General features: G+C 34.1%; 1 protein-coding gene across 2 annotated transcripts in view; it reads right to left on the bottom strand.

Moving 5' to 3' along the window:
* Positions 1–16013, bottom strand: part of ATF7IP (activating transcription factor 7 interacting protein) — a 127475-nt gene that overhangs the window by 92982 nt on the left and 18480 nt on the right. The window lies entirely within an intron of this gene.

Here is a 16013-nt window from a genome sequence, read left to right as displayed (position 1 = left end):
TAGAAGACCTGAGAGAATACTTATATTTTGATTCTTAAATAAAATTTTAATAAATTCCACTCTAAAGTCCACTGCTCTACTGAGAAATGGCGAAGATAGCTTGGTGTATTCATGCATTTATCAAATGTCTATATGGTCACTATTAAAGGACAATTTTTAAGACACTAAAGAAACAATGTGATTAAAAGTATAAAAATATAGCCAAAATTTAAGTGTTACAACATGTAGATTTTAACATAAATGTGGGAAAAAAATATAGGCAGTAATACTATGTGTGGTCATCTTTCCACATGAATGACCATGAAACTTAGGAGAAGTACTCTATTTTCCACTAACTGCCATCTGTCCAGTATAGACTATTCAATCCTAATAATCAAAAAAAGGCTTTCAGATGTGTGATTACAAAAAAACCTCTACAAAGCCCTTACTGTCTTCCTGATAGGGTTAGTACACCCAAGTTTTATGAGCCAGATTTCTAAAAACTGACTCTGCATAAAGAATAACTCAAATTTAAATGGGAGGGAAAAAAAGAGTATGCCTTTCTTACCAATCTCAATTTCAATTGCACTTCTGCTCATAACCCTATTTATAATTCAGTTAGTTACATCCACAAGACTTCACAAGTAGTTGCTTAGAAACAGCAACATGCTGAGTTCAGGGCTACTGGAAATCTGGCTGTCTGCCACATTAAAATATTTAACTGAGCCTAGAGCCTCCAGAATTTAAAAAAGAAGAAAGGAAAGAAAGGGAAAAAAAAAAGGAGGTGGGGGATAAAAAAAAAGCCCAAAGAAATACAATGATAAATGCAATATACCACCAAGCTCTTTTCAAGGGTTCACAAATTCAGAATCAAAGACCTTATTTTGGTATTTTCAAATATTTGTTATATCTCTCTAGGAAATTTTTTATCATCTTTTAAATGTTGGAATAAAGAGTCTGAAGCTATTCTACTGGAGAACAGAAGAAATGTGATTAGCCACCTCACTGTTAATGGCATAACAACTGACTCAATAACATACTGTGCAAAGAATAGCCCCAGTCTGTAGGAAAATGACTGAGACTTCCTACGCTAGATCTTGAAGGCCCAGAGACAAAAAACTATACATTCTCATCAAAGTACTCTATCCCTGTAGGCCTGGTTAAATACTAAATGAGAAATTTTCTACCCCAAACTGCACTGTTTTTCCATTTTAAACACCTCTAATAATTAAAAACTTAAGCATATTCAGAAATGTATTAACAACCTAAAAATTAACTGTCATTTTTCAACAGAACCTAAAAAGGCACTGAATATGTTTCAAGACTCATTTACTGATAAAAATGAAAATTAAGAACATAAAGACTGCTCCCTTAGCTGATAGTGGCTACTTCAAACCAACAGGAAACTTCACATTTAGTAGTAAAACACCATAGGCATTTCCACTAAAGGCAAAAACAAAAGTGTAATACTATATTCACACATTTATTGTTCTAGAAATCCTGACCAAAGCAGTAAGAGCTCAAACAAAAAAGATATAAAGAAGAAAACATTTAATTCAGAACAGCAAGAAAAAAAGGTATCTAAAAACATTAACATATAAGAAAAAGATTCATGAAGCTATGAAAATATGTGAAATATTAAAACTATGTTGGGTATATGACTCAATGTAGAAAAATATCAAAGGCACAGAAAAGTACTACAAGTAACCACACGTTTTGAGAAATACGTGAAAGATAAAAAACATAGTGGGGTTGCACTCCAGCCCTTCCCAGCTGGACCTTCCTTCCCTCTCTGCTCGCCCTGTCTTCTGTGAGTGCTGATCTGCTGATCTTCAGATCTTCAGATCTTCCGTGCACACCGGGCACTGCACTCAGGGTGCCTCGCACGTGCTGGTGGGCTGCAGGTGGCCAGCTCCAGGCTGCGCCACCGAATAGCCGGGGCTCGCGGCCCGGGGTTGGGAGGCGGGTCTACTGCACAGCCGCAGTGACAGAGGAGCCGCTCCCAGTTTAAAAAAAAAAAAAAAAAGCGTAGTGGTATGGAATTAGTTCCCAGAATAAAAAAGAACATCTATTAGTGAATAAAAAGGACAAAAAATTCAAAAGAAGAGTAAAAAAAGAATCAAACAAGTAACTCATTAAAATAAGTTAGAAAAAATGTTCAACTTCAAAATAATCAGGGAAAGACAAAACAAAGAGAAAATACATTTTTTTTTTTTTTACATCAGATTGGCAACTACTTATTGTTAGCAATAATGTACAGCAATGAGTAGCACCATACACTGCTGGTAGAAGACTTCACTGTCATAACTATTTTCAGGGGCAAATAAGCAGGAACTGTGCATCACTTTGACACACCAAAGACACTTTGAGATGTATCTTAAATACACTAATAATATGTTTTAAAAAGGTAATGTATCAGGATACCTACTGCTGCACTGTACTAGCAAACAATCAAATTTAACAGCCATCACTAATAGTTAAAAAAAAAAAAAAAAACTTCAGCATCCACAGTAAAGAATAAAGAACACTGGGCTTCCCTGGTGGCGCAGTGGTTGAGAGTCCACTTGCCGATGCAGGGGACACGGATTCATGCCCCGGTCCAGGAAGGTCCACATGCCGCGGAATGGCTGGGCCCGTGAGCCATGCGCTGGGCCTGCGCATCCGGAGCCTGTGCTCCGCAGCGGGAGAGGCCACAACAGTGAGAGGCCCACATACCGCAAAAAAAAAAAAAAAAAGAATAAAGAACGCTAAGAAAAGTAAAGAATGTGGTAGATCTCTTTTAAAGGCATGAATATTAAGTGTACAAGCAGCTACAGAATTCACAGTACTTAACAGTACAAACACTGAAGCCAGACATACCTCTTTGTATATGGTATGATCACTTCCTTGTTAAGTTACCTGTCCAAGATACTTATTCTCTCCTTGCCTCAGTATCCTCATCTACGAAATTGAGACTATTATAATGCCTGTCCTCATAAAAATGTTATGGGGATTAAATGAGAATGTAAGTAGAAAGTTCTCAGACATATAAGTAGTCAATAAGTGTTTCCAGTTTTTATGCAATTATGTTTTAAAATGCAAAATAATATATTTCTAAACATTTATATATCTCAATATATAATCTCTGAAATATCTCAAGTGATATTTCAAAGTCTGGAAGGATAAATGCCAAACTAGTTACAGCAGTTCACTTAGGGAGAAGACAGTCGAATATATAGACTTTCACTTAGACTTGCTATATCCGTTTCAATTTTAAAATGAAAACACATTCATGTGATTTTTATCTTAACAGTTAAGCTCATTCCACTTCCCCCAATCTCTTTAATGCTAATGCTAAACCAGGGCAGCAGTGACATTTATGAATGTGGAAAGGGTAGTGACCCACACAAACCCAGAAGAGACAGGGAAGGAAGGCTACCATTCAAAACACAAATTCCCAGCATATGCCATGAGCAGCAAGTACCACCTCCTTCACAATCACTTGGGTCAGCATCTACTCAACATAAAATAGGAAAACTCAAACACAAAAATGAGTGTAATCAATTAAAAATTCAGGGTCGGGGGGGTGGGTAAGGATTATACAAAGGAAAAACAGAAAGAAAGGAGGCATAGGGGATACACCCAGAAGCAACAACTTTCACCAAAGAGGATTTATAGAAAAAAAGAACTGAGAAAAAAAGGAGAGAAGAAAAAAATTCACAGATCCCCCCTCCCAAAAAAAAGATTTCCATAGAAAAGGCCTACTAATTACCAAAACAGACTAAATTAAAATAAGAAAAAAAAAGTTTTTAACACTTAGACATACTGTGTTAAGATTTCAGGAAAACAATATGAATAAATACTAATATCTTAGAATTTTTTAAAAAATCATTTTTAACTACAAAGGAGTAAGAATTAAACTGACATCAGACTTGTCATCAGCAATACTGAATGCTAAAAGAAACAACAATATCCAAAGTTCAGGGGAAAAGTTATTTTTAGCCTAGAATCCTATTGCCAGAAAATCAACAAGGATAGAAAAACTAAAGGTATTACTTCTGAGCAAAGTCTGAGGAAACAGATTATTGCTAACATAATTATATAAAGATATACTACAGACTCAAGACAGCAAAAGGCCCTAGGAAGAAACTCAGATAAGGGAAACAGCAATGCTCCATAAAACAAGTAAAACTCATGGGCAGACTGAAATAACTGAGGACCCACCATCTTTAAAACAAATATTCTGGAATCAAAATCCAAGATAATTACAAAATGGGAGTTGATGGACTTAGAGATTGTGGAATATGGCACAAAAATAAAAAAAACTATCATCTAAAAATAACTTAGGTTTCAAGCTGGGTAAAATATAAATATCATCAAATATGTGCTATAAAAAAGAGACATACCTTAAAAGAGCATAAAACGTTGAGAACTAAGAGGTGAAAAATGATACATGAGGCAAATGCTAACCAAAAATACAAAAAAAAAAGTTAAGTATACATATAAAGCCTATATGTAACATATTAAAAAAAAAAGTTCAAATTGAAGATCAAGTAATGGGACAAAAAAGATATTTCTAATTAATAAATGGTACAATCCACTAGAAACATTATCTTTGATATATCTAAATAATATCGCTTCAAATAACATAAAGAAAAAACACGTTTTTAAAAATTCAGGAAAAGACTAATAAATCCACAAAGACACACCTTTTTCTAAACTCTACAGATAAAAACAAAAGTAATATTAAAAAATGCATTTCTCAATTAACATGCTAGAAAAACAGAAAAATAAATAGAATTGTATATCAAAAAACCCAGAATATGAATTTTTTATGAACAAAACCAACATACATTAATATTGACTGTGCATGTGGTGACAAGGAAATCATAAATTCCAAGACCACCCCCCCCAAAAAAATTCCCACAAGGCCACATTCTCGGGCCATAACATAATACATTTAGATAAACAAAAATGAAATGAGAGGGAAAGTTATCTCCTTATAAATTAAAAAGAAAAACAAAACAACTTTGGATTAAGGAGGAAATCAGTGGTAAAAATAATAAAAACGACAAAGTATTAACAAAATACAACCCAGGGAATTCAACTAAAATGATACTCTGGAGAAAACCTTAAATGCACGTATTAATAAAAAAGCACAAACTCAAAAATGCTAGTAAAAGTTATAAACCCAAAACAAGTAATTACAATAAAAATGGAAAATTATCATGGGAAACTCAATAAAACAGCAAGCAATCAATGAAACCAAAAGGCCAGTTCTTTGAAAAGACTACTAAAAGGGGGAAAATATTGCAAGGAGAATCTAAAGAAAGCATAATAAACAATACTAGAAATCATGAAGAAAATATAACTACAAATATAAGGTAATACTCTTGGTTCAAATATTTAAGTATATTAAATGTTATCAATGGAATACATGAAAAAGACTGAGGGATTTTAACTTACCGCAAACTCAGTAAAATCCAACAGTGGGAGGAGGCTGCCAAAAATGTCAATGCAAAGTTAAACTGCAGAACAGAAGTACACAGTCAGAGGAAAGGGATATTTTTTAGTAATACATTTACTTATGAGCATCACAGATAAAGAGAGACTTTTAAGAACAGCAGGATGACCAGGCTAAAGAAGGACCTAGAACAATGTAGTGTATGAGGAAACGTTGGAAAACAGAGGATATTTAGCCTAGAAAACACAAGGGAATTTTAATGGCTTTCTTTAAATAGTGCAGATCTGTCATGTAAAAAAGATAGATACACAGAGAAAGAGACAGACACAAGGTAGAGGGCAGGAACAAAACAATGAAAGGCCAATTTTGTCTCAAAATCTGCAAATGTTAATTTTTTTTCAGATATCCAACAAAAGAAGGAACTGCCTTAAGAAATTAGAGCCTCTCTCTTCTGTCATTAGAAAGGTTGACGCAGAAACTAGATAATTACCTGTCAGAAATACCAAACAGTAGACTCCCATGCAAAGTGTGATGTTAGAACTACTAGATCACTTAGGCCCATTTCACTCTGAAGATTTCATAAGTCTACACTGCTTGCTAAATAAATTTTGTTGCCTAAGAGGAACACAAAAACTAAAAATGCAAATTTTATCCCCCAGATTTTTGGATCACGCACACTCAACCTCAGCAGTCTCAAAGATTACACATCTTTATGCTCATGGCCTTTATTTTTTTGTCTTACCTGCTTCCTTTTAGGTTTATTTCTCTATAGACAGAATACTCCTCTGTCTTACTTTCCATCATCTTTCTCTTCCATGACCCCCAACTCTAATACCAATCAATAAATTCCTCTGTTTTTTGGTCTAACAACTCCTTGCCTCTTTACCTATATATATAAACCAGTCAGTCTATTTCCACCATCTTCCCAGCCCAATATTCTCCTAAACAATGGCTCAAGAAAAGTCTGAAAATATTTCCCAACCATGCTCTCCACACCAGGAGAACACATCCAACCTCATTCTTCCATCCAACCTCAAGCACATTAATCGAAATTGATATATTTCTACTATCAGCATTTCTCCAATCCTAGTGAATTTGTTTACTTAGAGGAAATACACCCACAAACATACATTTTTATACTTCAACAGAACATACATTAAAACAATCATTTTAAAAATCCCAAGCAATATTGTCAAAGGGCGACAGGAAATAGTTCATGCCCCTGAAACATGAGTGTGCCTTCTATCACAGCTGGCCTCTAGTTTTTTTTAAGTACTCAACTACACAGTAGTAACAAATGATGAGCTACCTTTCAGAATCTAGAGAACTGAAGTCCCACCTAAAACTAACACTTTCAGTTTGCAGAAAGAACCTGCTATTTAACTCCCAGAAGGCAAAGGCAGAGAACTGCCTAATCTAATTCATTTCCTCCACTTCTCTAAACTAGCCTCTCTAAACTACCACTAGAGTGGTAGCCTCTAAACTACCACTAGAGTGGTAGCCTCTAAACTACCATCCTTCATTTCATCCAACTTCCTCACCTCCCCACTCTCATCCCCCTAAAATTATTATTAGATCAATCAGTAATATATTTTATCATTGGCCATACTGATATCAGTATGCATTTCTTTATAAATATAAATCTTCATATCTTTACAGTAACAATTATATATTCTTTATTTTATATAGTTTTTTATTTCAATGAGATTTTTTTGTATGCAATTTTTCAGACATACAAAAAAAGAATAATATAACAAATGCCTATGTACCTTTCACCTACCTTAAGAAATAAAATATTAGATTCAATGGAATTTCTAATTAATACACTCATGTTAGTTTTAAATTCTTAAATTCACTTTGTAAAATGGTGATACATTTAAATATGTGGAAATGGAAACGATGAGGGTGGTAGAGAAAACTTGACCATGTTATATATATATATATATATATAAATACACATTATCTAATGTATGCCAATGAGCCCCTTGTAAAAACATAAGCATTCTGATTTTGATGAAGTCAAAGGGGTACATTTAAACTAAAACTTTATAGTTTAGTAAGGTTACAAAATGTCATCGCTCCGTATGTACCAGTTGGTGTCACTACAACGGAGAACACAGTAACAGGACTATAATGATGAGAGACCTAAAACTGATTCCTATGTAATGTGAATATATTGTATGCATGAGTAATGTTCACATATGACACCCACTGTTAATTTCAATTCGAACCCGAGGAAAATTAGAGAAGGTGAAAATAATATTTTTTTAAAAATCAAATCCAAATATGACATTCAGAATCTCCTGAAAATTAACATTAAACAATCTAGTAATCCTGGTATTACTAAAACTAACAAAGAAAAACTTCCCAAAGGTGAGAGACAGATGTAAGGCCTGAGGAGGGAGGGGAGCAGAAGGGTTATCACAGAAAAAGGACCTGAATCTCTTACCTGTGGGCAGCTTGATACTGTGAAAAAGATTTCCTCTTCTGTTAACCACTGCTACTCAGTTCATCTGTATAAGCATTAAAAGCTAATGCAGATTTCTAGATCAGCCTTTTTGAGCCTGAATTCCTCTTTTGGTACATATTCATTAAAAATAATAATAATAATAGGAATACAGTAGATTGGCTACATATTAAAATTCCTTTCAAACAGTGGTTCACATCTGTTATGTAGTTTGTGCAGCAAACATCCCATCAGCCACAAAAGCCAGAAGACATCAGACAGCGTGTCAATGAAGCTCACAGAACACTCAACATACATCTTCCAAAGGACTGTTGCAAGTGAAGATGCCTAGAATCAGAATTCTTTTGTATGGCTTTCTATGCTGCCAACTATTAGGTCTGCAGCAACTGTGTGCAGTTAGGTACCTCCCACATATTACCCAATAGTATCAATAGGCATGAATCTGTAAAAGCAGAATAGAAACTTAAAAGGCTTATAGCTTCTTACTATTCCACATATTCACTGGCAATTGTTCAGGTCTCAGTATTCCTATTCTAATGCATCAACTCTGCTCTTTCAGTCCAAAAGGCTGCATTCTTATACATTCCAAACAGAAAATCCATGACACATATTATTTGCTGCCCTAGTACAGCCAGACTGCAGTTACAGCTAGCTGGCGCCAGAAAGAACAATTTACATAAAGCAGTCCTCATTTCATGACCAAACTAAAGAAGAATACTGCTGAGTGAACCCTCCCCCATTCGTTCCCCAACAGGCACTGACTGGTTCTAGAATATATCTAGTTATCTATTTATTAATATGATTAAAATCCAGGTAATAAGAAAAAATCAACTCGTAGCTCTTATATAACTGAAATCCCACCTCCACCCCACCAAAAATATTTTTAACCCCCAGAGATATTCAAAAGCCTTAGTTTATTTGTGGCATGGGCCAATATAATTACATAAATCCAATGACCGCTATTTTTAACAATCATTAAAAATATAAACTATAATTCATATTAGCTAAAAGCTGTCCTCATTCTACTCTACAGCTGCCTTTCAAATTTAACTAATCACTAAAATAGTAAATGATCATTAAATAGATGTGTTCTTAGAACCAAATTGCTTTATGTTTCACCAAATATAACAGGACAATACATCTTCAGGTATCACTGTTGTGATGTTTAAATAATTCAACATATTTACCACTAGTTAATACTACTAAAGCATGCACTGAATATCAAAACTCAGGCATGTTATATTACAAATATCTACACAAGAACATATTTTGTGTGGCATATTCTTTTTTGAACCTAAATCATTTGTGTATTGTTTTAATTGGCCAGATCTGACTGGGCAAGAGTTGAATCATTATCTATGAAAGTCCTCTGTTTAAAATTTTTTTATAGTTACTTTATGACCTACTAATAAATAGTTCTATACCTCCACTTCTATTTTTCCACTACTTTATTGAGTTTAAATATATTAAATTTCATTTTCAAATAATAAATGCGAAACTAGTTTAGTGCCACATCTAAAATGGTAATAAAATGAAAAGTATTTAATACGCTAACTAGGGGTTATCCAAAATATGTTCCTTATTTTTTAATCTTATTTTCAGCTGTCTTAAAACATAGGTCTTAAATTATCCCTATTACACAATAAGGATAATAAGGCCCTAGATAGGGGAATGATAAAGTTACATACCAACAGGAATTGGTGGACTTCTAATATGTGGATAATCTTAAATGTTACCCACATTATCTTTGATAAGCAGTAGTAGATTTCCTCAAACAACTATACTCTCTTCTTAGGATCTGTGCCCCCACCAGCGGCAGATGAAGGTACAGGGACAAATGCATAATAAGACGGTGTAACTTCACATAGTAGACCCTGTATAAGCAACACTTTGTGGGAGGAAAGGTCTTATACCAAAACAACAATTGATCATAAAATCTCAGAGCTGGAAATCATCTAAGTATTGTATTCCTTCCATTTTTAATTTTGCTTCCTCCTCTCTTTCTACTTTATACACCCAACTATTTGAATAAAAGTACTTTAAAATCAAAGGACCTAAAATCCTTTAGTCCATCAGAAAATATAATGTTAATAACAAGTATTTAGATACTGTTTTTGAAAGTCAAATAAGTTAAACAATCCCCTCACAATGAATTAATCATAAGAAGCTCAAATTCTCTACAGCCTGCTTAAGTGCCAACAATGGAAGTTACCAATCTAGCTGAGCGTTTCTCAAACTAACAATGGTAAAGACCCAATGTTTTATTTCCAATCCATTACATACCAATATTGTTGTAAAATACAATGAAAATGAATTATTTGGGGAAAAAAAGGCATATAAATTAAGCCTTTTTCTTATTTGATCTGATATAAAATTATTTTATTAGACTGATGTGAAATTTCTAGACACTTTTTTTTTTCTAGACACTCTTAATTTCAGTTATCTACTGGAGAACCAGGAACAGATGAACTGATGAGAACTGACCTTGAACTGATCCACAGAACACATTCTGAGTAGGGCTCACCTAGGCACTACTTATCCCATCCTACCCCCGGCATTCTCAATCTCTCAGCATGTTAAGCATCTCATATTTATTTCTCTCGTCCTTTTTTCCCTGCCCCAATGTAAACTCCTTGAGGGCAAGGGATATTGTGTGCCTGCAATCAAAACAGTGTCTGGCAAATAACAGGGGCATAATAAATATTTGTTAAATCTGTTGAATCAACTGATCAATTCACAGTCCATTTTTGTTCTCACTCTATCATGCTGCCCTAGCACAAATAAGAATGCTTGTTTTGTCCCCTTTAGGTTCTTTAAAGTCTTCAATTTGAGATTTAAACACCTTGCTCTCGGGCATTTTTACTGTATTATCAGCCAGGTCCCTAACAATCCCCTCTCCCTAAAGATCCTTTTCTAAAGTATCCAGTACCCCAGATTTCCTAATGATTGAAACTTCATAATGATTGAAAAAAAAAACAGAGAAAAAAAAATCTGTGCTGGAGGAAACCTTGTGAGGAAGAATAACCAATCTTACTCACACTTAATTTGTATCACACATACACTAGGTACTTTGTTATGCCCATTTAAATCCCAGTATCAACTCTGTATGGTACTTTATTCCCATTTTAAAGATAAGAAAGCTAAAGTTCTGAAAATAAGCAACTAGCCTCATCCCATAAAAAATAACGCATAAGACCTATTGAGCACTTACTGTAAATAGCCATTATACTTTGAGCACTATTATACGCTTTTCATATAAACTTCTAACTAGTGAGTGGAAGAACATGAATTCACCTTGACTCCAAAGTTCGTGTTCTTCCCTGTAGTCTAACCACCTCCCTTGTTTAATGGTCACAGAATGGCATTAAGAGCTTAAATAATTTATCCAAACTATACAACTACTCACTAGCAGCACCAGAACTATCACTTCTATACTAATACTTTCCACTTTGCATGCGATGATACTTGTATGTCAGCAAAAGAAACGCCAGTCAGATGACTCCACTGGGCAGCAGTGCCTGGTTTACTTCAGCAGGGAAGGTAGAAGCCCTCAGGAAGATGCAGAAGCAACTCTTTTCTCTGGTGTTAAACTCCCCCCTTCATTAAACTCAAAGAAAACTCCCTCCTTCATTAAACTCAAAGATTCGTTGAGTCAATAAGCACTATTTTCATCATCTCCATATTCACACATTAATGTCCAATAACAGACTGTTACAAATTACTAATGAGAACACTTAGTGAAAGTTCTAACCTGAGCAATTTATTAAAAATCCCTTCTTTGAATAAACTTTAAGCTTTCTCCCAAATCACTTTCTCTTTCGGGAGTGTAAGAAGTGGAAGACAGGGGAGCCCATCAGTGTTTCCTATGCAAGTTAACCGGTTTTTCAATTTTCGCTAAAGCTTTCTCTCTAATTTGAAAGCCATTTTCCAAAAATGAGTAAATTTCTTTTAGCACTTCCCTAGAGTTACCTATGTCATGGTATTACATGAATGCTAAGAAGCTGGCTTTTACTCTGGAAAATGTGGAATTCAAATTTAAATCAGATCATTATTATACACCGCCAACGTTTCACGGATCATGAAGGTAGTCTTCACGTAGTTGAGATGGTCAATGTTTTGTAAACAGGAGTGATATTTTAACAAAAATAACAGCCTCTGAAATTATCTAGTCTAGTGCAGTTAAGAACACTTTCTTTTAGGAACTTACTCATTTTAAGTGCTAAAATTTCTTAGCTCAATCAATTTAGGCAAAAATCTTTTCTAAAGCTCATTTCATTTACCTGTTCAGGAAACTGCACATCTTGAATATAATTTAACATTTTTTTATTCAATATCATCACTGTGAACATCAAGTCAACAAATAGTGATGTCTTTAATAGTGATAACATGTAAAGAAATGAGAATTTATTACCACATTAAAAGACCTCAAGGAACTTGTATGTTTCTAGTTTGTATTTTTTTAATCGCCTCACTTTCAACCAATTGTCAGTTTTTCCTGTTGTCACTGGATCTCCTTCAATCAGCCACCAATGGTACTCTAATATAAAAATCAGGACAAGAAAAACGTTAGCAACGTGCCGTTATCTCTAAAGAGTAGGCTGACTTTATATACGCTCTCTCTCCTACCAAGTGAAGTAGGGTAGATTTTACTTATGTTTACTTTCTTCTGGATGAGAAGCTGTATTTTAGATATTAAAGGTTGCCAACAATCTGTCAAGTAAGTAGAATAGGGATTGAAAAGGAACAGCTCTCAGGGGCCCAGAATCAATGAAGAGGACCAGCTGTGTGGAGTAGGCCCTATCTGAAGGAGACAGTAGCTACTCAACTGTAGGTTATTTTTCTCAAGCAAAAATACATTTCTAGCACTGCCCAATATTCTATTTTCTGAAAGATGAGACATGCAGATTTTTGTGTAAAATCTGACCACTTTAAATGTTAACTAGAGAAATACGGCAGTGGTTAAAGGACCAAAGAAGTCTGCTGGCTGCCAGTTTGTGGCCAGCGAAAGAGAACTATACTGTAAAGACTTTCATTTGTACTGAAACATATAAAACTCTAGGCCCTGAATTCACATCATCCCTTTAGAGAAGTTATTTTCTCACTGCATATTTGGACTACTCAGCCAGACTAGAACTGAAACATTTCTCCTACTCTGATTCTGTAATGACAACATTCTATATTGGCTTTACTTAATAAACACATCTGCCACTACCCACATACAGCAAAGGATGGCTAATTTATTTAACAGAGTAGAACCCAGGAGTGCAAACATGAATATATCAATTACCAAGTGGATGCTTGGTAATTACTTCTTGCTTCTAAGCCTGAGTTCTGCTTCTTGCTACTTCTTGCTTCTGAGCATGAGTTCTATGAGAAATTTCCCATTCTTTCTAAACATACCACATTCCCTGATCCAATCACATTTGATAAAGTATATGACATCTGAGAAGCAAAGAAACTGAAGAGCATTCAAATACTACTGGAAAATTAGCATGCCAGATATTTGTAGAGTATTTCCTGGTACTATTCAGAAACATTATATAAAGTAATCATCAACATATCCTTGCCAAATAGATAGGATTTTTTCCCTCCATTTTGTACATAAGGAAATGAGAGTCAGAAAATGGAATGGCCAATATAAGAAAAGGGTAGCAAAAGCAGAATTCAAATTTTGATTTGAACTCTTGGTCAGTGTTCTTTTCACTACCTCAACATCTCTCTTAAAGGTTTATGCTAGTGAAATGGCTTGTGAAAAAGGGTAAACAAATGGGGAGGACAAGAAGTGACAAAATAATAACATAACATCTCAATTACCCAGCACCCAGATTTATTATGCCCTCAATTATTCAGCATAATAGCTAACCTGGAATTCAGCATAGAAAATTTGAAAACTGTCACCAACCCCAAAAGTAATAATCCCAGTGAGGTCTAGTTTATGTTTATAGTTGCAAAAATGCAACATGGCACTGAAAGAATTAGCAATAACATCCTGAGTAAACACAGAGTGTTGGTGTTTCCCCATGTATAAGTAATAATCAGTGGATTCATCTTGTGGAGGGGAGGGTGGATGTAAATATTACAGTCCACAATAGAAGGCAAGAAGAATGGATCATTAAAATTTCCCTGAGGTCCTACTCTGAAGGTTAACATAAATTGATCAATAGTTTCAACCTGGCCAGTTTCTCTCCAGCAATAAAGAATATCAAACCAAGTAGCTGGTTTACATGGTATGCAATTTTTGAAATCCAGTGAGCTGTTCATACTATGAGAGGCAAAAAAAATAAGAGTGATTAGAGTCACAGCACATTCACTTTCCTATGTCATACTCACTCTAGGGCACAACCTTACTGAAGTGAAATGCACGATGGATAGAACCTCTCACATATATTGGATTTGTCATGCATATTGGATTTGTTATTCTTTTTCCCTTTCAGGAGCAAGCTCCTATATACATTTACATAAAGAAATGTTCAGATTATGAGAATCCATTATATCACATAAAATAGTCCTAACAATGTCACAAAGTAATAAGTTAATGGAAGTAAAATAAGCATACTACAGCTGTTGATAAAACTGAGCTAATTATTCCAAAAACATTTTAGGCCACCGAACAAATAAATACTGATTAACTTAGGAAAAACAATAATGTTGCTAAAAGAATTTTAAAATAAGAACAAGTAAAAACACAATTTTGGGGCAAGGCAGCAATTTTAAACTGTTAAATCATGTAAATATAGAACTTATATACTACCTTCATGAAAATTTGTAAGTCAAAAAAGAACATGAAGAATATATGTTCTAGAATACTTCTCAAACTGAATTCCATAGTCCCTTAGCGCCTGGATGTCTACAATTAAGTGACCTAGATCCTGACACTAATAATAAGATCATAATTGTCATACATGATCTGGTTTCAAACCTTTATTTTCATCGTAACAGCCTAATTGTTCTCATTTTATTAAGAAAATTAATAAGTAAATGTTATAATTTTACATTATAAAATAATTACACAATATAAAAATACCATACATATATCCCTTTAATATTCTGGGGTCCTTCATAAGAATTTAAGGTGCAAAAAGTTGCTGTCTTTTAAAAGTTTCTGTATTCAGAAAGATCAAAACTTACTGTTCTATGTCATATTAGTCAGGGATATATTCATAATACTCTATTGACAAAGCTAGAGGAATGCACAATACTATTTAGAAAAAATTTTATTAAGTACTGCGATCCAAACATCAGTGCTTTAATTATAACTAACTGTTCTGCTATCTGAAATAATACGTGAATAAAAATTTCATTCTCCTATTTTCTGGGTCACTATGGACTTACAATATCTCAATAAACTTTTCTATTGATACTTCAGAACAATGTTAAGAAAGCTTTTTGAAAATTTTGAAACTAAATTTACAAAATTATTGAGTCATTACTTTTAAATATATCACAGATTTTAACTAAGATAAGGTGGACATCAACAGTTCATATCACTTAACTAAAAAACCGAGATTTACTTCAGCCCTGTTGTATAAGCATACATTAGATACAAAGAAGAAGGGTATCCAGACCTAGAAGATGTGAATTATTTCTAAATTCAAAATCTGAATCTGAATGCCAATTTAAGCAAAAAATAGTTAGGATGAAAAGTTAGCCCCATCAAAAATGTGAAAAAATTGGATGGCTGGGAGGAGGCAGCATAATGAGAAAGAACTGAAACCCAGTTAAAAAAAAAAAAAAAAAAAAATCTAACAATGTTAAAAATTTGTTTATTTTTGTAACTGTGATTTACATCCAGAGAATTAACATTCTTCCCAAAAAGCTACCAAACAATACCTCCAAAACACACACACACACACACACACACACACACAGAAAAATCACAATCTTCATGCAAAACACGGCTTACTTATGGCTTCTTTTTAAAAAAATCTACTGAGATAATATATTGTTTTTAATTTCTACAAATAAATATCAAGCAAACTAAAATATCCAACATAAAAGGAACATTAAGTTAATCAGGGCCAGAAAAGCACTACTGTGGTGATCAATTGTTCTGGCAATGTCAGAACATAAGACGGTGAGAAATTACAGGAATTTAACCTTTGACCTCACCATCCTATGTACTGT

This window comes from Grampus griseus, assembly GCF_964374135.1.
Source record: "Grampus griseus genome assembly, chromosome: 11".
Lineage (NCBI taxonomy): Eukaryota > Metazoa > Chordata > Mammalia > Artiodactyla > Delphinidae > Grampus > Grampus griseus.
The sequence above is the reverse complement of the archived record's forward strand: the minus strand, read 5'-3'. Positions and strand labels throughout refer to the sequence as shown.